Genomic DNA, 23,740 nt, shown 5'->3' with positions numbered 1-23,740 from the left:
AACAGTGGAAGGGATAAGGGGGGGGGGGGAGTGCTGTCAACCAGGCTAGCTCAGCAACCATGTCAGGCATCAGAACAGGACCAACGTGCTCCAGCTCTTTAAATCACTAACCTCAGTATTGTCTCTCCTTAATATGTCTCTTATGATCTTGAGGGAGAAGAAACAAGTAATGTCTAGTGTTTTTATTATTGTCTTGAGTTGTTTCTTAGTTGTCATTGTTGGCCTTCTGAAAATACTATTAATACTAGACTATCAGAAGGATCCAGTGGCTTCAGTACTTAACCACTTTACCTCTGGAAGGTCTTACCCCCTTCACAACCAAGGAATTTTTTGCTTTTCAGCACTGTTCTATTTTTTCAACACAAATAGAGCTTTCTTTTGGTAGTATTTGATCACCACTGGGTTTTTTACTATTGAAAAAAAGACTGAAATTTTAGCAAATAAAAAAAAATATTTTCTACTTTCTGTTTTAAAACATATACAAATAAAAAAAAATCATTATAAATTTAGGCAAAAATGTATTCTTCGTTGTTGGAAAAAAAAAATCCCTAGTATATATAAATTGGTTTGTGCAAAAGTTATAGCGTCTACAAACTATAGTATACTGTATATACTGGAATTTATGCAGCTATGACACTATACTGGTAATGGCGGTGATCAGCGACATATAGTGGGACTGTGATTTTCAGTTATATAGTTTATTTTTTAAAAGTATGCCCAAATTAAGTTGTGGCATCTAAAACTACAACCAGCAGATCCAATGTGGAGAGCAGCTTAACTTTCATGTGGGATGTTCATATGGGGTGAAGACAGGGGCAGACTGACAACTCATGGGGCCCGTGTCCTCGCCCAAACTCAAACCACACCGAAAAAAGCCTATGAAATAGGTACCAGTGGCATCTCATGGGGCCCCATACTGACCCCAGTCCCTTGGGCAGTGCCCGAGTTCCCAAATGGTCAGTCCACCCCTGGGTGAAGATTATATCATGCTTCTCTGTCTTGCAATCCAATGGACGAATGCCAGAAGACTTGTCTGACTGCATTGTGCCACGTGTATGCAGTGGTGTAAAGGATGCCGCCACTGGACTTTAGAGCAGTAGAGACATGTTCTCTGGAGTGATGAATCATGCTTCTCTCTGGCAATCCGATGGACAACGCAATTGCCAGGAGAACAGTACTCGCCTGACTGCATTGTGTCAAGTGTAAAGTTTGGTGGAGGGGTGATTATGGTGTGGGGTTGTTTTTCAGGGGTTTGGCTTGACCCCTTAGCTCCAGTGAAGGGAACTCCTAAGGCGTCAGCATACCAAGACATTTTGGACAATTTCATGCTCCCAACTTTATGGGAACAGTTTGGGGATGGCCCCTTCTTGTTCCAACATGTTTACGCACCAGTGCACAAAGCAAGGTCCATAAAGACATGGATGAGAGAATTTGGGGTGGAGGAACTTGACTGGACTGACCTCAAAATGATAGAATACCTTTGGGATGAATTAGAGCTTAGACTGTGAGCCAGGGCTTCTCGTCTGACATTGTTGCGTGACATCACAAATCCGCTTCGAGAAGAATGGTCAAACATTCCCATAGACACACTTAAACCTTGTGGACAGCCTTCCCACAAGAGTAGAAGCTGGTATAGCTGCAAAGATTGGGCCAACTCAATATTGAACCCTGAATTTAAATTGATTGACAATAACTTTCACTTTGTTTAAACTTTACACTGTAAACCTATCCAGAGGAGGTTCTGCCAATCACAGGCTGTGTCATGACCCTCCAGCCTGTACTATGGTGTGTATGTGCAGGGACTAACAGGTGAAGCCTCCATAATCAATATCTTATATTTCCCCTCATAGTCATAGGGCATGGAAAAGGGGCGAGGGGAGAGAGGATTGTCATTTACCAGTGTGTATACACCCACATGTTTAACTCTATAGTCATGTGGGCTGCACAGATTAAAAAAAGGTGGAAATGAACAGCTTAGAAGGGAATTGAAACTGGAGCATGCTCAGTAGATGGGGCAATGGCTGGTCTACACAATCTCAGGCTGCAGCAGGGACATAGACAAGGAGGGAGAGACAGTGAAGAGCAGGATCAACTAGCTTTTTTACAATCTACAGAAAATGAATGCTCTAGTGGCAAAGTGAGTATGTACACAATGTAGTATAGCATGTACTGACATTTTATAATGATTTGGATTTATTTACATTTTAAAGTGGTATTGCATCCAAAACCAAATATGTAATATATTGCAGCTTATCAATCCTTAGATATGGTGGCTGCATTATTTTTTTTTTAGGCTTTTCCCCTCTGTTTTTCACCTGGAAAACTGGCCAGTAACACACCTCCTGTATTAATGTCCCCACTCTGGATAAATGAACACGGGGACACAGAAGACAGTAGCATTGTCAGTCTGGAGTGATGGAGAGTGTTAAATGTACTAGCATATTTAAATATAATAACAGCTCCCTCATCACCTCCTCCCACGCTCGCCTCCAGGACTTCTCCAGAGCCTCTCCCATCCTCTGGAACTCCCTACCAAAGCATGTCCGGTCAGCCCCCACCCTGTCTGCCTTTAGGTGATCTTTGAAAACTCACTTCTTCAGGGAAGCCTACCCTACCTCCACTTAAGAACTGTACTTGAATCACCTCCGCCAGATCATCCCCCACAGTTATCACCTTTTGTATCACCTCCCCCTTCCTTTAGATTGTAAGCTACACGAGCAGGGCCCTCCTATTCCTTCTGTACTGAAATGTATTGTAATTGTACTGTCTCCCTTGTATTGTAAAGTGCTGCGCAAACTGTTGGCACTATATAAATCCTGCAAAATACTAATAATAACAGATTTAAGGCAAACTCCAACTCACACTTTATGATTAGTTACAATTGTTTTCCTTTTGGAATAAATGTTTTACATTAATAAATAAATGCTTGTGAATAATAATATGCTAACTATAAATATATTCCCAATAATATATAAAAAAAATCAAATAGTGCATAAAAAGTGTCCAATGATACAAAATAAATAAATAAATAATGTCCTTCAAAAATTATAATTTTTGAAGGACATTGAATTATATTTATTTATTTATTTTGTATCTTTGGACACTTTTTTATGCACTATTTGATTTATTTTATATATCATTGGGAATATATTTATAGTTAGCATATTATTATTCACAGGTTATTACACTTTTGGGGTGAAAGTGTTAATATATGTGATAAGGGATTTTGTACATAGTCAGTGAAGGTGATACCGTACTTTTTTGGTTTAATAAATAAATGCTGATCACTCTAAGCACTCCTCTTAGTGGAAAATGGTTTGTCTCGTCTCTGTAAACTAATACATCTGGAAGAGAGCCTATCATTTTGAAAACAACAGATGTCATACCTGGATCACCAGGGGAAAATACAGGAAAGAAATCCTAAAAAAGATCATGTCTAAGAATTGGTAAGCTGTAATATAATAAATATATGCTTTTGGGTTTACTGCTACTTTAAGATAACAAAGTAATTCTTTTTAGGAAAAAAAGTTTTCTTTTGGCAAAATTTGTGCAAAAATAATCTTATTTTCTGTATAAATTATAGACAAAACATGCACATTTTGCATTCCTTCTGTTTTATTAGTGCTTGTTTAAAAAACGTAGCTATACTGAAAATGCTGTAAAAAGGTATAAATTTTATTTTATAATTTGTCATATTTCGAATGAAACTAAAATTATGTTTCTGGTACAAAGCATGGCTGTCACGTACCTGGTTGGGGAGCCTGATGTGGAGAGGAGGCGTACTCTTACTACTCCCGCTCGGAGCCCCTGATAGTGGGAACAGAGGGCGCAGAGCCAGGAGTGGCACGAGTACCGGGTGGGTCTGGAGCTGGTGGCAGGCAGGAGAAGACCCAGGAGATCCGGATGCAGGCCAGGTGCGAATGCAGGAACGTGGGTGCAGCAGCAGGTAGGTATGGCAGTAATCAGGACGCAGACCGGGAACAGACACAGGAGCGTGGATGAGGCAGCAGGCAGGTATGGCAGCAACCAGGAAGCAGGCCAGGTGCAGGACCGTGGGTGCAGCAGCAGGTAAGTATGGCGGTGACCAGGATGCAGGCCAGGTGCAGAACCGTGGGTGCAGCAGCAGGTAAGTATGGCAGCAATATGGATACAGGCCAGGTGCAGATACAGGTAAGTAGGTGCAGCAGAGTCAGACAAGCCGGGTCAGGATCAAAAAAGCAAATCAAGTACAAGGGAGCAGACAAGAGGATAGTCAGGGATAAGCCAGGGTCGGTGCAGGTGGAGTTCTTTCTTAGTCAGGGTCAGATCAGATACAGACAACAGAATCAGGTTATGGAGTGCAGAACGTTATAGACCAGAAGGCATTGACTAAACTGTATTGCAGGTTTAAATAACCAGCCTTGTGGTGACGTGTGCGCTACTGAGCATGCACGCACTCGCACGCTCCCGCGCATGCTCTACCGTGCATGTTAAGCGACACTGAAAAAAGATACAAACAAAATACATTAAAATAAATAAAATGAATTTGTATTTTTTTTTACCATCAATATTCAAGAAATGGAGAAAGGAAGGAAAGGGTGAATTATGGCTGAATAATATTAAATAATGGTTAAATTGGTTATGGGGTTAAATAGGATTATATTTATTTAAAAAAATGAACTTTTAGTCCTGGTTCACACTGATGGGATATCTGAAGCCATGGAATTGCATGACAAGTGAAATAACATCAGTTATGGAGGCTGTCCACATATATGCTGTGCGAATCCGATGAAATTTGAAAAAGGGTCCTGTACGAGTTTAGTGTGGTGTAATTTGTAGCTCCATAGGCTTGAATAGAAACTGCATCTGTGGACTCCAGTAGGAGATTGTGGAGATTCCAGCACCAACTTGTACTGGATCTGCTCCTGAAATTGCACTGCAAAATTGATTTAACTCGCACTGAATCAGCGTGAACCTAGACTTGAAGGTTCATTAAATAATGTTATTGCATTTATTATTTAGTTCATTTGTAGATCAAAGGCCACACCTTGATCTACATATGAATTAAATAGTAAATATAATGAAACCAAACATTGATTCTTTGTACATACTAAATGACACTTGTAAACTATCTGCAAGTGTCATTGCACATAGCAGCAGCTGGCTTTTGAGAGCTGTTCCTGCTGTGTACTACAAAGCAAAATGTCAGCTAGTAATTGCAGTAATCGTGAAGGGGGGCAACAGCAAGGAGAGGAGCAGGGCTCATCCTAAAAAAATTGTTGAAGTTTTTAGAATTTATTTCCTAAATTCAAAAGTATTTTATTCCTAGTTAATAAAAAGAGAAATGCTAGGATAGCACACCTTCTTTCTAAAATGTGTTAGCTGGAGATAGATCACAACAAAAGCAAGATCTTTTAGTAGAATTAAGCTGGCTATAGATGAATCAAATATGGCCGGTTCAGCATGGACTAGCTGAGATTTGATTCATCTATGAGCAGGCTGGTTGTACTGCAGTCGATTCATCGATCAACGCCAGTAAAACCAGCCTATTGGATTTTTTGTATGCGATCACTGTCAGTAGTAATCGATGTGTTCTTTCCTCCAGGAAGTCTCCGTGCTGGCAGAACTGGCATAACGCTGCGGGGGACATTCCCCCATCATCTCTGTGTTGATGGAAGAATAGAATCATTTTCTTTCCTTGTGGAAGAATTAAAAAGTGTGGTCAAGTCTGGATACATATCAAGAGCATTGACAAAGAAAGAATAAGAAGGTATTTGATACCTTGGGCCTGCCACATTCCTGTCATATACACATTGCTGAAAATTAATAAAAGTGTACCAGCTCCACCAGCATTGTAAATGGAATTGGGTCGATGACTGCTAGGTTACGAGAGTATCTAGATACATTTTCTGTTTCAAACTAAGGCGTATTTGAAAGACACAAAAGATCTGTTGCAGCAATTGAAGAATGCTAATCTGGGAGGGAAATCTGAAGTGTTCTTAATCACAGCAGATGTGTCATCATTATACATGATCAATCAACATGATGCACTACTGGCTTTGATCTGGGCTTAAGCAGGAAGGAGGATATCCCACATGCCTAGAAACTGTTCTTGAGGAAAGCCTTAGGTTTTTTTTATCTCTCACATCTATTTCTGCTATCGAGGACATTTTTACTTTCAGAGGAGAGGTGTGACGATGGATGCTAGATTTGCGCCCAGTCTCAAGAACATCTTCATGGCAGAGTGGGAGGATGAATTGTTATTTTATCTGAAGTTTATAGATGACCTCCTTATTATATGGGAGGGATCCGAGGACATTGTGCATTCTTTTATGGCAGAATAGAATGCCAATAGGAATCAAATTAGAATACCAATACAATAATAGAGAAATTTGTTTCCTGGATTTAACTATTTGGAGGCAGGATAATAGATTGTCAACTAAAGTTTATTTTAAACCTACAGACCATAACAGTTACAGTCATGGCCAAAAATATTGGCACTCCTGCATTTCTGTCAGATAGTGCACCACTTCATCTAGAAATTGTTGCAATTACAAATGTTTAAGCATTGTCATGGTTATGTATTTTGTTTGTATTATTATGGCACAAAAAAAAGTGAAGAAACAAAAAGCCAAATCTGACACATTCCACACAAAACCCCAAAAATGGACTGGACAAAATTAAAATTTTGAGAAGGTGCCAATAATTTTGTCCAGTTCATTTTTGTGGTTTTGGGCCAATAAAGAGTGGTCACCATGTACATGCAGTGCTTGTGAGCTACTATGGTGTATTGAAACCAATTTTAAACTATAAATCAATAAATAATAAATAAATATTCTTGTGGTTCGCCTACACTACACACATACCCATATTCATGTGCAGCTCCAATCAATATTATATACAGTTGTGTTGTGCTCCACTAATATTCACAATTATACTAATAGCCTTATGTGACTAATTATATGTTGATTTTCAAAATTAAGGAATTATGATATAAAATATCCATAAACCGTAAATAGTGCAGTGAAAATTTCCTCTAAAAATATATATATAAAAGTGCTCAAATTGATTTTCTACAAATGAATACTAATCAATATAAATATAATTATAATCAATAGTCCACTTTGGGATGATTTTGCAAAATAGTGCTCCTTCTCCTCTATGCGCTCACCTTATTTTTTTACCAAACCGTTAAGTAAGGCCAAAACAGCTTGTGTCCCTTATATGGACTAGTGGGTGATTTGCACACTGTATCCTTATCCCAGATGGACGGATGGATGAGTGTAGTGTTATACTTTATCCACAGTGTGTCTTGTTGTCCTCCAGAGCCCCATTGTATTGGATTAAGATAGATGGATGGATGGATTCCTCCCTCTCTCCTCCAGGGGGTTTTTCCACTTCCTACAACTCCTCTCATTTTTTACTTGCACTCCCTCACTGCTCCTTCCTCTGTTGCAGTGGCACACTAACTAGTGCTTCTGAGTATGGGGGAGCATGTGATCTGCTCCCATGTACTTGTAATTTGAGCACTTTTATTTATATATTTTTAGAAGAAATTTTCACTGCAATATTTACGGTTTATGGATATTTTATATCGTAATTCCTTAATTTTGAAAATCAACATATAATTAGTCACAAACGGCTATTAGTATAATTGTGAATATTAGTGGAGCGTGACACAAATATATATACTATTGAAAAGAATGGGCACCACCCAATATGGTTAGGGAATATTCCAAAAGGACAGATAGAGATAGTCAAGAAAAATTGTACAAATTAATCTGATTTTTACACTGCACGTTATTAAAGAAAAAAAATCCTCCAGAAGGGTTACTGTTCTGAACACTTGGATAAGGTTATATAGGAGGTAGGAGCTATACTTAGGGACGATTAGAGAAGAATGAGGAACAACAATGGGGGTTTATTTCCGGTTTTCATTGTCAAATTAGAGAGGTGGAATACATATTCAAGAAACATTTGCATGCACTATGTATGGATAGAATTTTGGGTCCAGTATTGCCTACAAATCCCTGTTTTATATATTGAAGAGCTCCTAATTTTGGAGACTGGGTGGTTTAAAAATACTTGACCCCCGAGCAGACAATTGTTTTTCTTGGAGAGAAACATTTTTTTTTCATTTATAAGTGTAAAGCCTGCAGAAGTGTTGAAAATAATGAGAAGAGACGTACCCACTTCACTTCTGCAGGGGGAAATAAAGAGTTTGATATTGACAAATTCATCAGTTGTAACACCAGTTTTGCGGTGTATGTTCTGCAATGTCCATGCTGCCTACAGTGTGTGGGCCATACAAAACATCCATTTGTATTAGACAGCACACTGTATCTTTGCATTTTAGACAAGTACATGGGAAATATCCTGGTTTACAGTTTTGTGGGGTGGATATGGTGTATTCCTCTTGGAGAGGCTCAAAGAGGGTTGGGGACCTCTGGAGGAGGGAGACCAAATTAATATATTTGCTGGAACATTAACTGTTCCATTAGCGATTATTGATTTTAGAATAAAAATCGAGTTTATAGCAGGGGTCAGCAACCCGTAGATCACAGCCAGGTGACTGGTAGATCGTGGTCTGGACTTGTTGATCTGCCATCCTAGAGCATCACACAGAGTGCAATGCAGAGGGACTACTTATAAAGTTGGAGCTGTAGTAGGAAGCAAGAGCCGCATTAGCCAATGCCTCCTCTGTACTGCTGGCTCCTGTCTCATATGGAGTGATACCAGCTGCACTCCACCTCTTATCCCGGCTAGTGGTCTCCAGAGTGGAACCAGCAGCAGGAAAGAAGAGATCTTCAGATCAGTGTGAAACAATACACAGGGCATGATAGCATAGGGCAGCTCTCACAGTGATGCATTGTGGTTTATCCACAACGTGTACCTGCAGCTTTCTTGTAGGTTTGCTGCGTTTAGCCTTACACTTCTCTTATATCCTGTGGGTTTGGTGCACTTTCTGAAAGCGCACCAAAATTCCTGAATGCAGGAGTTTTGGTGCGCTTTCAGATAATGTACCACACCTGCAGGATATAATAGAAGTCTATGGCAAAGCCCAGCTAACCCAGGAAAGTCGCAGATTCACTGTGCTGCACCCACAGTGAAGGTAAATCGCAGCACATCAGTGTGAAAACAGACTTATAGGGGGCTCAGAACAGTAAGGGTTCATTTAGATTTGCAATTTGGGGGGGGGTGAAACCCCATAGTTAAGATATGTATTTACCACCCCTGCCCTACTACACCCCCTTTAGCTGCAGTGGCAAGGGGTGTACACATGTCGCAGCTGCAGCAGGAATTACATGCCCTGTAATGGTTGGTGGGTGTTTAGTCTGCCAAGCAGGGGCGGACTGACCATTTGGAAACTCGGGCACCGCCCGGGGTCAGTAGGGGGCCCCATAAGATGCCCCTGGTACCTTTTTCATAGGCTTTTTTGAGTTTGGGCAAGGACACAGGGGCCCCATGATCCCCTATTGCCCGGGGGCCCCATGAGTTGTCAGTCCGCCTCTGCTACCAAGCATGACCCATTCAAGTGAATGAGGCCACTCTGCTAGTGCCCTGCAACCTTGTGCAGTACCGCAAAAGGGGTTAAAGCAAGTAGCGTTGTGTTGCTTTCTCACCACATGCTTTAACCCTTTGGACCCTGCAGAGGCATGCAGTTGCAGGGTGCTTGCAGAGTGACCCCATTTACTTGAATGGGTCCCAATTAGTAGGTGGTAGCACCCACCAAAACGAACAGGGGGTTTAATTCCTGCTGCGGCATGTGTACACCTTTGGCTGCTGCCTTAGCAGCTAAAGGGGGTAAGGATTGGAGGCAGTAAAACTGCAACTCAACCCCATGGTTTTACCACCCCCCAACTTTACGTTTGCACGAGCCCTAAAGTTTCCACTGCCAAACGCAACTAAGGACTCATTCACAATTGCAGCAGGCACTGCTGCTCCTCTGAAAAGCCACAGTGAAGGAAATAAGTATTTGATCCCCTGCTGATTTTGAATGTTTGCCCACTCACAAAGAAATGATCAGTCTAAAAATCAAATGGTAGGTGTATTGTAACACAGAGACAGAATAGCAACACAAAATTCAAAAGAAATGCATGTCTAACAAATTATGCACTGATTTGCATGTTCATGAGGGAAATAAGTATTTGATCCCCTATCATTCAGCAGGATTTCTGGCTACCAGGTGCCTTTCATACAGGTAACAAGCTGAGATTAGAAGCAGTCTCTTAAAGGGAGTGCTGCTAATCTCATTTTGTTACCTGTATAAAAAACACCTGTCCACAAGAGCAATCAAACAATCAGATTCCAAACTCTCCACCATGGCAAAGACCAAAGAACTGTCCAAGGATGTCAGGGACAAGATTGTAGACCTGCACAAGGCTGAACTGGGCTACCAAACTATTGCCAAACAGCTTGGTGAGAAGGTGACAACAGTTGGTGCAATCATTCGCAAATGAAAGAAACAAAAAACAGCTGTTAGTCTCCCTAGGTCTGCTGCACCATGCAAGATCTCACCTCGTGGGGTGTCAATGATCATGAGAACAGGGAGAAATCATCCCAGAACTACACGTGAGGATCTTGTCAATGATCTCCAGGCAGCTGGGACCACAGTCACCAAGAAAACAATTGGTAACACACTACGCCCACAAGGATTGAAATCCTGCAGTGCCTCTGCTCAAGAAAGCACATGTCCAGACCTGTCTGAAGTTTGCCACTGAACATCTGAATGATGCAGAGGAGGACTGGTTGAAAGTGTTGTGGTCGTATTGGTGGTGATCCTCGTTCCCCGCCGGCTCCTCCTGGTCCAATTTTGAGTTGAATTTTTAATTTTTTTATTTTATGGGGGGGGGGGCAGGCGATATGTTTGTAAGCTTTGGGTCCTATCCCCTTGTCTTTTTTTTGTTTTCTTTTGTTTTTGTTTTTGTTTCCGCTAATTTTTTTTGGTATACCAGGATTTTGGTTATGTGAACCCCGGCTCCCGCCGGCTTTTTTCTTTGTTTTTTTGGGGGGGAGTGTTATTGTACCTCTTTATATATACCGGGGGCCTTCCTTGCTCATGATCCTATGCCTTATATGATTGGTGCCGGCTTCTGATCTAACGGGGCCGTGACCCTGGAATGCCTCACTTCTATTATGCTGATATGTCTGTGTACCTGTTTACATTTTCTTCATATATTATGGTATCATATTATGCATTTCTTAAGGTAATTTTCTTTTTTCTTTCTCCCTTCCCTTCCCTTTTTTTCCCTCCTTTTCCTTCCCCTTCCTCCTTTCTTCCCCTCCCCATGAAGGTTCTTTTTGTATTATGTTGTTTATGACGCACCCATGTGCAAGATGGTGGAGCCACCCCTTATGTGTGTCCTTGCGTTTGGGACGCAATTTCCACTGATTGTGGTTTCGTTACACTACCTTAGAGTGTACATTTTCTTCTTCTGTCTCTTGTTTCTTGTCTGTTTTTTTTTCTCTTTTCTCACGGATCCAGGGCAGCCCAGGGTAAGGTTGCATTTTGAGGATTGGACTGTTATTCCTAGCATACTTTGGCAGCTGAATTCCCTTGACTCGGTATGGCTTTAAAACCTTTGAAGATTTTTTCTCAAAATATCCATGGTTTAATTCTCCGACCCAGCGTTCTAAAGTGTTCCATCATCTTAAGTCTCAGGACGTGAACGTAGTCTGTCTGCAGGAGACAAGGTTTTCTCAATCCTCTGCGCCACGCTACCTCTCTCACCATTATCCGACCTTTTTCTCTGCTTCAACCCTTGAGAAGCATAGGGGCGTGGTGATTGCTTTTAGACGCAATCTGCTTTTTACATGCAACCTGGAAATAGTTGATCCCACCGGTAGGTATGTGCTCCTCTGGGGTACCCTTTGGGACCAGGAGGTGACCCTGGTGGGTTATTACGCGCCAAATAGATTTCAACACAAATTTTTTTCTCACTTGTTGAAGGTGATTTCACACCACCAAAGCGGTATTCTCTTATTGCTGGGCGATTCGAATATTGCTCTTAATTCCTCTGTCGATCGCCATTACCTGACGGGAGGGACCCCTAGCCACGCCCTTTCTCAGGAATCTAAATTGCATGATACGCTGCAAGCTTATGGTTTGGTTGATGTCTGGCGGGAAATGTATCCTACGTCGGTGGAATACACTTTTTATAGATCACATTTTCATTTCCTTCCAACATTTATCTTTAATTCAAAAGATTGTCATCTCGACCTCAACCTGGTCTGATCATGACCCATTGGTCTTTTCACTGTGTCTTTCTGGTATGGCTCAGCCCTCTTTTCTGTGGAGACTCAATGAATCCCTGCTCACCACTCAGGCTTTTTGCTCCCAGGGTCTTTCGCACATTCAATCCTATTTTACGGACAATGTGGGTCCTGTATCCTCGGCCGTCTCTCTGTGGGAGGCTCACAAAGCCACCATTAGGGGTCACTTGATTCAGATCGCCTCATCCAGGAAACGGGCCAGAGAATGAGGATGTTGGAATTGACCTCGAGATTGGCCGTGGTGGACGCTACTTGGAAAGCCTGCCCGACTACGGCCAATAGGAAAACTTGAGATGTGGTAGCTGCTGAACTTGATCTTCTCTCCACTACACGAGCTGAGAAGGCCTTACGTTGGGCCGGACATAGGTTTTATACATGCGCCAATAAACCGGGGCCAATGTTGGCCAAGAAACTTAATTTGCTTGGTCGCACGCATAAACCTGTTCAACTCCGAATGAGGGGCGGTGGCCTTACCTCGGACCCTGTGAAGATTATTCATAGATTTGCGGATTTTTTTTCCTCTCTTTACCAAAAACCGAACACCTTTGTCGCTGAACATGCTGATAGTTTTTTCGCTGAGCTGCACCTACCCTCTTTATCCGTTGCAGCCTGAGATGCCCTGAATGCGGATATCTCTGAATCTGAACTCTACCAAGCCATCAAATCTTTGAAGGCCTCCAAGGCTCCAGGCCCAGATGGGTTTCCTGGGCTCTACTATAAATAATTTGCCACCGTTCTGGTTCCTCATTTGACGGCCTTTTTCAATTCTTTGAAGCAGTGTTCCCGGCTATCTTTGGAGTCTCTTCAGGCGCATATTACTATGATCCCTAAGAAAACTGAAGATGCTTTTGAGCCGCAAGCTTTAAGACCAATCTCGCTGCTAAATGTGGACTTGAAGATTCTGGGAAAGGTTCTGAGCACCCGAATTAATAAGTATCTACTCTCACTTATTCATCGAGATCAGGTTGGCTTCGTTCCGGGGCGACAAGCTGCTGATAACATCCGTAAAGTCATCCATCTCATTCATATTTTACATCGCCGCAGGATACCAGGATTCCTTTTATCCCTGGACATTTATAAAGCATTTTATTCACTTTCTTGGGAATATTTGACATATACGCTGTCTAGATGGGGGTTTGGTGACGCATTTCTGGCTTGGATCTCAACATTATATTCGTCTCCCTTGGCCTTTGTTAAATATGCAGGGTTTTTTTTCTTCATCCTTCCCTATTTTCAGGGGCACAAGACAGGGATGCCCATTATCACCTGCTCTTTTTGTTCTCGCTCTTGAACCTTTAGCTGCAGCCATTTGAAATCACCCGGATATTTCTGGTGTCCCCTACGCCGGCACCCAATACGAAGCCAACATTTATGCGGATGATGTCCTTTTGGTTTTAACCAGTCCTCTCATCACTCTCCCCAATCTCCAGGTCATATTGGACCATTTTTCGACTATATCTGGCCTTCGCATCAATTTGTCTAAAACCACGGCATTGCATATTACGCTCCCTGACGACCTGGTTGAACGGTTGCAGACACAATTTCCCTACCGTTGGGCATCCCATTCTCTGGCTTATCTTGGCGTTACACTTTCTTCCTCCTACTCTGCCTTATTTTTGGCTAATTATTACCCCTTATTGAGCTCTTCCCTACTTCCCTGTTTCATTCTTGGCAGTTTCCTTCTTTATCATGGATTGGCCGGATACATGTTGTCAAGATGACTATCTTGCCAAAGATCCTGTACTTTTTCCACACTCTCCCTATTCAGGTCCCTGTGTCTTTTCCTCGTGTACTGCAAAGCTGGATTCTCAGTTTTATTTGGGCTCATAAACATCCCAGAGTGCCTAGAGCCACTCTGTTTACTCATAGATTACAGGAAGGTTTGGGAGTTCCACATGTTTCTAGATTCTACTTGGCAGCTCAGATTTCCCAGTTGTCTATGCTTCATGCCACGACAGATATCCCGTTATGGGTACTCTTGGAATTACCCAACTGTGCTCCGCTTTCCTTAACTACATTGCTTTGGCTCCCGCCTAAGTTGCGCCCTCCGGATTTGAGCCCTATCATGCTTCACAGTTTACGAACCTGGGGTTCTGTAAAATGTTTGGGTAATTTGATTTAATCATTTCTACCTCTTTTGCTGATTACACATAATCCTTTATTTCCGCCAGGCCTAGAACATCCCCCTTCTTTCTCTTGGTGGACCTCCCATGGCTTTGTTATTGTACATGATTTTCTGAGCACTTTCCATTATAGGAGTCTCTTCGAGAATCAAGGGGGGTCCCGCCACGGGAATATTATCAGTATTTACAATTGCACCACTGGGCCTATCCCTCCTTCGTACCTCTACATACCCTTACCGCAAAACGCCCTTTCAGCATGTTTGTCAGCATTCCCCAGGGTCCCCTGGTCTCATTTCTATAATTTATGCCTCCCTTAACAGTAGGTCCTCCTCACCACCCCTGTCTTATGTCTCTCAATGGGAGCAAAATCTGGGTGTCTCGCAAGATTGGCGTAGGGCCTGGGGTATGGTGGTGAAATGTTCATTCAATACAGTCACTCTTGAGGCAGCCTACAAAGTTCTCCTGCGGTGGTACTGGGTCCCAGCTCAGATTGCTCACTTTAATCTGACTGGCAGAGATAGGTGTTTCTGGAACTGTGGTCTGCGCAGGGACATCTTGCACATTTGGTGGTCGTGCCCGCGATTGATAGGCTTCTGGTCTAGGGTTTTCGGTTTGCTACAAACGCTATTTCATATTACGGTCCGTAGGGATGCAAGGGTGGCCCTCCTGCATTGCCCAATTTTGGGTCTGTCTAGGTCTCAGCAGAAATTGGCATCCTACCTATTTATTTCGGCCAAACATGCTATAGCTTAAGCTTGGAGAACCCCTTCGGTTGTCTTCCAGGGGGTGAAGACCCGGATGAATGCTATGTTGATCAATGCACAGATGTCTAGCATTCTTCATGATTCTCATCCTAGATTCCTCAAGCTTTGAGAACCTTGGATGTGTTATTCCTTGTTATCCCTGCCTCCTACTAGTTATGGCCTCTTTTAGTCGCTGCCTGTGCTAGCCCTGGATTCATGGTTCTTCTAGTTTCCCTTTCCTCCATGTTTTCTTTCTGATTCCTTTTTTTTTTCCTCCAAGATCACCAGCACATCAAATGAATGACATAAAATGAAAATTGCTGAGTATTAAAGCCAACTCCTTGGACAAAGTTGTAAGGACGAAATGTGTCAGACGTGGCTGTATGGCACATTTGATGGCTGTATGACACAAAGTGATGTCATATGCCGCACCAAATGTGACAAACTGAAAATGATGGAAGGGTGGCCCAGGTGAGACACTGATGGTATCGGTCTGCAAACCTGCACTAGCAGCTAGAGCAGGAGTTATTAGGTGGATGCAAATATTTGTTTCAATTGGTAATTTATCATGCTTTTGAGTATTATTTTTGGTGGAGTCTGAAATAATAAAGGTGTCATAGCAATATTACACTATTTCTCTTTCCTTTGCACATTATGTTTGCTCATGTGAGGAAGGAACAGCCGTAAAGGTGGTACATAGTATGAAGTGCGATTTTCTGAACACATGAGAGGCATGATGTTTTGGTGAGTGTGTGGCCTGTGGAGAGTGGTTTCTCACGGACTCACGTGTTGGAATGTGGAGGAGAATTTAAACACATGAAGAACTGCTTATATGGAATTTTATGGGCATGGTCAATATTTAATAATCACGACCAAACACTGGGTGTTATTTAAGGCATAATTATTAATTTGTGGGAGTGGTTTATGTTACAGTGCTACTTTTAGCAAAATAGTTTTTTTTGGGGGGGCTTATAAAATATTTGACATTTGTATTGTTTATGGTGTCAGCAGTAACATAAATACAAAGATTTAGTGGTGCATAATACACAATTTGGTGGATTGGTTTTCCTTCAGGGCTCAGAATACAATTAGTTTAGATCTTAATACACTGCTGCACAACAGTGAGAATGGTGATTTCCACCACTAGAAAACTTATGAAACATAGTTACTGCCCACATAGGCCAGCATACTCAATAACAAAGTGAGGACAGAAAGGCTGGTTGCCTCAGTGAATACCAGATTAGAACAGTTTAATCATAATTGGCTGACATGGATCATGTACAGAGACACTGCCTCCTATACAAACTTGGGTTTGACACTTTTAATTGATTATCCATAACTGCACAGCTTCATAAGGCATCACAATAGCAATCATAGATATTCACCAGGTGTCATGGGACCACATCTTGGTTTGTTGCTCACACAATGTTCTAATCTAATCAACCTACTTCAGCCATTTTCAAGGGAACACTTTAGTTTTGCTGTTGATTCCCTTTCCTTGCTTCCCCCTCTCCCTCTTCTTGCCACTTTATTTTTATATTGCTCTGACATCCTGGGTTTACTTGCACCATTGTTAACTATATTGACTTTCAGGCTCTGTGGACTACATATTGATTGTTTTATACCACCTTTTGTTATACATTGTGCATGTTCTGTCTTTCTCTTTGTTAAAACTTTATAAAGAAAGATTTACTCCAAAAAATCTTTAACAATTCACTTGAGAAATGGATTCAAATTACTCATCCCCTTGTACTGGACATCTGGCTATACTCCAAATATAATAGATTGGTTTTGGAATATAGGTTACATTTTTAAAATGGATGAGCTAATCATGGTAACTCTACATAGGATACATCATTACATCAATACCCAATTCACTTAGAAATACTTTGAAGAGTACAAGGTATTACTTAAATGTTCTCTGATATTGTAGGAAAATTATAATAAATTATATTCAGCAAGAAAAATTATAATGATTTAGGAAATCTATATAAACCCATTCCCCCCTCTTCTGTCCCCTTTTTTTATTTCTTATCTTACTCATAATGTTTTATTATCTCTTAATGGAGAATATATGGTATTCATTTTTCTTTGGCTAATAATTCTGAATTGCACATCATAAAATTAAATATGTATTTTTTATTTTATATTTTAGCAAGCAGTTTATTATTGTTAGGTCATTTTTTAATGTTTCATTTTTATTATTTTCACAATTAGATGGTCAGATCTCAGCCCTATATTGTAAAAGACAAAATTCTGCTACTATGAAATGCATTGATAAAAGAGCATTTTTTTATATGATAATAAACTTTATAGGCAAAGTAACGTTGATTTTGTTTGGAAGCTACACTGCTCAAAAAAATTAAAGGAACACTTTGAAAACACATCAGATCTCAATGGGGAAAAATATCATGCTGGATATCTATACTGATATGGACTGAGTAATGTGTTAGGAACGTAAGGATGCTCCATTGTTTGACGGAAATGAAAATGATCAACCTACAGAGGACTGAATTCAAAGACACCCAAAAATCAAAGTGAAAAAATGATGCAGCAGGCTAGTCCATTTTGCTGAACTTTCACTGCAGCAACTCAAAATGGTACTCAGTACTTTGTATGGCCCCCACATGCTTGTATGCATGCCTAACAATGTCGGGGCATGCTCCAATGAGATGATGGATGGTGACCTGGAGTATTTCCTCCCAGTTCTGGACCAGGACATCACTGAGCTCCTGGACAGTCTGAGGTGCAACCTGGCAGCGTTGGAAAGACCAAAACATGATATCCCAGAGGTATGCTATTGGATTTAAGTCAGGCAAGCATTGGGGCCAGTCAATGGTATTAATTCCATCATCTTCCAGGAACTGCCTGCATACTCTTGCCACATGAGGCTGGGCATTGTCGTGCACCAGGAGGAACCCAGGACCCACTGCACCAGCGTAGGGTCTGACAATTGTTCCAAGGATTTCATCCCGATACCTAATGGCAGTCAGGGTGCCATTGTCTAGCCTGTAGAGGTCTGTGTGTCCCTCCATGCATATGCCTTCCCAGATCATCACTCACCCACCACCAAAACGGTCATGCTGAATGATGTTACAGGCAGCATAACATTCTCCACAGCTTCTCCAGACCCTTTCACGTGTGTCACATGTGCTCAGAGTGAACCTGTTCTCATCTGTGAAAAGCACAGGGTGCCAGTGGCGGACCTGCCAGTTCTGGTGTTCAATGTCAAATGCCAATCCAGCTCTATGATGCCAGGCAGTGAGCACAGGGCACACTAAAGGATGTTGGGCCCTCTGGCCACCCTCATGAAGTCTGTTTCTGATTGTTTGGTCAGAGACATTACACACCAGTGTCTACTGGAGGTCATTTTGTAGGGCTATACTAAAACCCTTACAGAGAAAAACTAATGGGGCCTTTTAAGGCACCATACCATATGAAAATATAAAGATGCACAACATGAAAACACTAGATAAAATAGAACAAGTTTTATTGTAATTTTATAAAAAAAAAAACACATAAGTGGTAAGAGAGACCAATTGGTCAGTCAAAATAGACACATGCATAGTAAAGCAGAAAAAACATAATATAAATCTATAAATAACAAAAAGGGGGGAAAAGCTCTGGCCTGGGATGCAAAAGCGTCACAAGCAAGAGTCTAAGAGCCCTAACAATAACATCAAAAACGTAGATCATCATTAGGCAAATGTATTTCCATAAAGTTGAATTAAAGAAATGGATAATTGATCCAGAAATCCGACGCGTTTCGTGGGATAAGACCCACTTCCTCAGGGAATTTAGGAAAACAAAATAACAGTGCCTCTAGTGAAATCAAAAGATACAGAACCAATTAACAATGAAAAATACAAATAAAACATAATAATGAACTCAATGAAAATCTACAGCAAAAATACATGAATAAAGTAAAGGCAGAAAATTACCAACCGATGATGATGCTCTGTACAATAGTAACACCTGATGTAGATGAAGATCAATATTGGTAGAAAATACAAGAAAGCCTTATTCAGTGGACTTCAGGGAGGAAACCACCAGTCCAAGAGTACCTCTGGTCAGATAAACAGCAGAAAGCCAAACCAATGTTCTAAGGGTCCATAAAATAATCAAGGAAAAACAATATGAGTCTCTTTCTTCATAAAAACCAACTACACCCCTCCTCCCCAAAGTTAGTAAAAAAATTATATATATTACAGAGAAGAGCCAAAAATGCAGAAAAGAGACCCATTGTTTGGCTAAAATAAAATAGATAGATTATTGTATAAATCCAAGAAAACATACCGTTCCAATAGTGCAAGGCTTCAGTAATCAATCAGCAAATTCAATGATGAAACCAAAGCTTAGCCATATTCAGATGCTAAAAGAGCAGAAGTTCCAGCAATGGACAAAAAGAGGGCAAAATCTGCCCAAACAAGAGCCCCAGTGTGGTCCTTGGTGCCTGAGAGGTCTATAGACCTTAAATAGTGGTGTTTTGGTGCCAAAACTTCAAACCGGAAGTATTGTGAGCACATGGGATGATGCACGGTGATGATGTCATGACGTTGGCGTCCTTACGTCATATGTCGGCGACGTCGGATGTCAAAAAACATCCAAGTTAAACAATACAGCCAGAGACATCAACCCGGCCTTGTGATACCAAAAAAGGCCACAGGAGGGACCCAAAACCTCAACCAGGGCTAAAACAAAGTATAGACCACAAAACCATAATATAATAATAGACAAAAATAAAACAATAAAGAAGACTGGCCAGAAATGGCCAATACTATGGCCAATGAGACACAGTATTAGGGCATTGGTAGTAATTGGATTTAACATGCAGAATGAATAACTATTAAACAGATACACATCTGGAAGAGAAAAAAAACATTATTGGTTGATATTATATAAATCTGCCACAATACAATATCTGCAAAACAACAAAATAAATTAAACATAATTATTTATCCCTTTTGATAGAGACAAAATCATCCAACTTAAAAAGTAATAATAATAAAAATAATAATAAAAAAAAGATATATAATAATATTATAAACATTTTGTAGGGCTCTGGCAGTGCTCATCCTGTTCCTACTTGCGCAAAGGAGCAGATACTGGTCCTGCTAATGGGTTAAGGACCTTCTACGGCCCTTTCCAGCTCTCCTAGAGTAACTGCCTGCCTACTGGAATCTCCTCCATGCTCTTGAGACTGTGCTGGGAGACACAGCAAACCTTCTGGCAATGGCACATATTGATGTACCATCCTGGAGGAGTTGGACTGCCTGTGCAACCTCTGTAGGGTCCAGGTATCGCCTCATGTTACCAGTAGTGACACTGACCCTAGCCAAATGAAAAACTAGTGAAAAGCAGTGAAAGAAGATGCATGGGGAAAGAAATGTCATTGGACTCCACTTGTAAAGCCATTCCTGTTTTGGGGGTTGTCTCAATGTTGCCCATCTAGTGCACCAAAGCAGCTGAAACTGATTAACACCCCCTCTGCTACTTAAATGACCAGATCAATATCCCCAGAGTTTAATTGACTTGATATTACACTCAGATGTGATTAAAAAGTGTTCCTTTAATTTTTTGGAGCAGTTTATATATATGTAACCTGTAATTTATCTTAACATTTCTGAAGCCTTATTAAAAATGAAAAAAAATATATAGTTATAAAAATATTATAATGCAAACTATATCAATCTATCCACTAACACCAGAATCTTATTTTTTTCCCCATCAAAATCTAATGTACAGAAATGTACAGATCACTGAATCATTTTGATACTATTAACAAACCTTTACAACATTAAAATCAAACATATATAATGAGACCAAGCCTAGCCTAGACTGGTGAACAGAACAAGAATTAGGAAATCCCCCTATGCAATGCTACATCTAATAAATAGTACATACTATAGCTCCTCTGTTGGGAATGGTGAAGATCAATTTATTCTAGATGCAGATGTTTTTGGTCCTCTACAGCAGTGTTTTTCAACCTTTTTTGTGCAAAGGCACACTTTTTTCATGAAAAAAATCACGAGGCACACCACCATTAGAAAATGTTAAAAAAATTTATTGAAAAACTTTTTGACTTGAGGGCCGCAATGGGTTCATATATTGGACCCGGGGGCCGGACCAAGAGTAGATGAATGATGTGTATGTGTCATCCATAGTAAGTATAGTAATATTCCCCCATAGTAAGCATAGTAATTAATCCCCCATATAGTAATTCATCCCCCTATAGTAATTCATCCCCCCTATAGTAATTCATCCCCCATATTAAGTCCCCAAGCCCCCCCTGTGTCAATTCACTTACCTTTGCTCCGCACGTTCCTCTCGCCGTTCCGGTGTAGCATGAAAATCTGTCTCCTATGAGGATCTGTCCCCCTCGACGTATCTGCGCATGTGCCACTTTCAGGCATTAGCAGCCGATCGGCGATCTCCGGCACATGCGCAGATACGTCGAGGGGGACAGATCATCCTGACAGTATCATGCTCCGCGGGCCGGATTAAAAGGTCCGCCGGGCCGTAGTTTGCCCATTGCTGTTCTAATGATTGGTCTATTTGTGAGCCGAGGCCACGTTACGGATGAAATTGCAATTTTTCCCACGGCACACCAGACAATATCTCACGGCACACTAGTGTGCCGCGGCACAGTGGTTGAAAAACGCTGCTCTACAGGAAAAGTGCTGGCCCCATACTGATCCATCCTGCCACTTGCAGGCCACTCCGGGCTATTTAAACTGTGTATGTGTGCATTGTGTCCCCTCCTGGCTCCAGCTAAACTTACTAGCGACCGCTCCAGGACATTCACAATCCAAACGCATGCTGTGTTCAGCCAGAGGAGGAGTTGGCTCATGCACAGGATTTTAATGGCCCAGGGTAGCTGCTACTAAGATTAGTTGGATCCTGGAGAAGACACCCAGTAATAATGGCCCAGAACGGCTGCAAAGGAGCGCAATATAGTAACATTCAGCCCATCTTGCAAACGGCAGGAAGGAGCGTTATATGGGAACACTGTTTTTTCTGGAGAGGACCCAAAAGAGCTGTATCTAGACTGGGATGACCTTCTCCATTCTCAACAGGAGGAATTATTTATTCACACAGAAGAGTATGTACATTGAATGTAGAATTGTGTAGGGAGTTTCTAAAAGATTACTGAATGGTGAATTTACACTTTAAGCTTTATTTATTTTAGTGTATCTGTCTGAACATAATGTTGCAGGCACAAGAGGTTCTTTCCTCCCAAAGCTCCCAAACACCCAAGGCCCATGGTTTAGTATTTTACCACTCTCCCCTTTCATGGGCATTCCTGCAGTGCTCCAGTTCATGTGATAAAAAAAAAATCATAATTCAATGTATACTGAGCACCTTCTTCTGGGCTATTCATCAATAAGAAAAATAAAGTTATATAAAGACACATTCCTCAGTCTCTTTGCCATATAATATTGTGCAAAGAAGTAGGGGGGTATGCATTTCTTAGTTTCAGGAACATGTAAATATACTGTATAAGGAGAGAAAGTGGCAATGTCCCTTAACACTCAGTGGAGTAAACATACACCAGTGCTGGCTTGCTGTTAAAAACATGGGAAAGCATAGCAACCATAATACTGTATATGATGGGGGGTATTTAGCATGGACTAGAAAAATTATTTTTCCTGGCTGATTTGGAATTGTTTTAATATTCTACTTCCAACTTTCTGAATGTATTTTCCAGGGTGGGGGTAAGTCATTTTTGAATGAGGGTATGTGTTTACACATGTGTTATTTTGCATTTTACATGGGCTGCTATTCAGTTCCATGGGCACTACAGGCAAACTTCAGAATGCAGAAAGTAAAAACCATAGAATAGATTCACCATTGACAAACACATTGCTATAAACAAATTTGTCACAAATAGCTGAATTTGGTGTAGTTTAAAGAGGTTGTAAAGCCTAAACATGTTTTACCTTAAAGTGTTACTAAACCCACAAGAGAAAATCAGTCTGTATATGCAGTAAAGCATGCTTGTTATACTCACTGTGGAACCTGAGGGTTTAATCCTCCGCACTGAGTAAAAAGGCTGTTTCATCCTGTCTTCTCTGATCCTCCCCTTTTTCTACTGTCCCCAATCCATCTGCTGATAGAACAGTGCCTTAGGGCAAGCTGTGCATGCTCTGTTTAGTGTGTAATGATAGAGGTTTTTTTTTCTGTGGCAGGATGCATATGATCAGCACAGGGCCAATCAGCACTGTCCAGACAGAGGGTAAGGGGTTATGCAGCCTCATAGGACAGTTAGAGGAGAATGAAAACTCCTACTACACGTTTTAGACACTGATAGATGTCACAAGACTGCTATGTACTGCTGCTGAGAAAAGGTATTCAGCAGTTTATATTTACTAAGGGAGAGAGAGAGGGAAGGGAGAGGTGGGAGAGACAGAAGAAGGGAGAGGGGGGAGAAAGAGAGAAATAGGGGGGGAGGGAGGGGGGAGAGAGGGGAGAGAAAGAGAAAGGGGAGAGGGAAGGAGGGAGAGAGAGGGGGAGGGAAAGAGGAGGGAGAGAGAGGGGGAGGGAAAGAGGAGGGAGAGAGAGGGGGAGGGGGGAGAGGGGGGAGGGAAAGAGAGGGGGAAGAGAGAGAGATAGGATGTGGAG

The 23,740-nt window shown here is 41.4% G+C and overlaps 1 long non-coding RNA gene across 1 annotated transcript in view; it reads right to left on the bottom strand.

The window, feature by feature from the left end:
* The window catches only part of LOC149452778 (uncharacterized), a 39,334-nt gene extending 15,864 nt beyond the window's left edge, over positions 1-23,470 (bottom strand). The window contains exon 1 of the long non-coding RNA XR_016314842.1: positions 23,130-23,470. This is a non-coding gene — a long non-coding RNA (uncharacterized LOC149452778). The remainder of the gene's footprint in view (positions 1-23,129) is intronic.
* Positions 23,471-23,740: the final 270 nt, after the last annotated feature.

Source organism: Staurois parvus, unplaced genomic scaffold (assembly GCF_062004578.1).
Source record: "Staurois parvus isolate SC_StPar_1 unplaced genomic scaffold, SC_StPar_1.0 ptg000464l, whole genome shotgun sequence".
NCBI lineage: Eukaryota > Metazoa > Chordata > Amphibia > Anura > Ranidae > Staurois > Staurois parvus.
The sequence above is the reverse complement of the archived record's forward strand: the minus strand, read 5'-3'. Positions and strand labels throughout refer to the sequence as shown.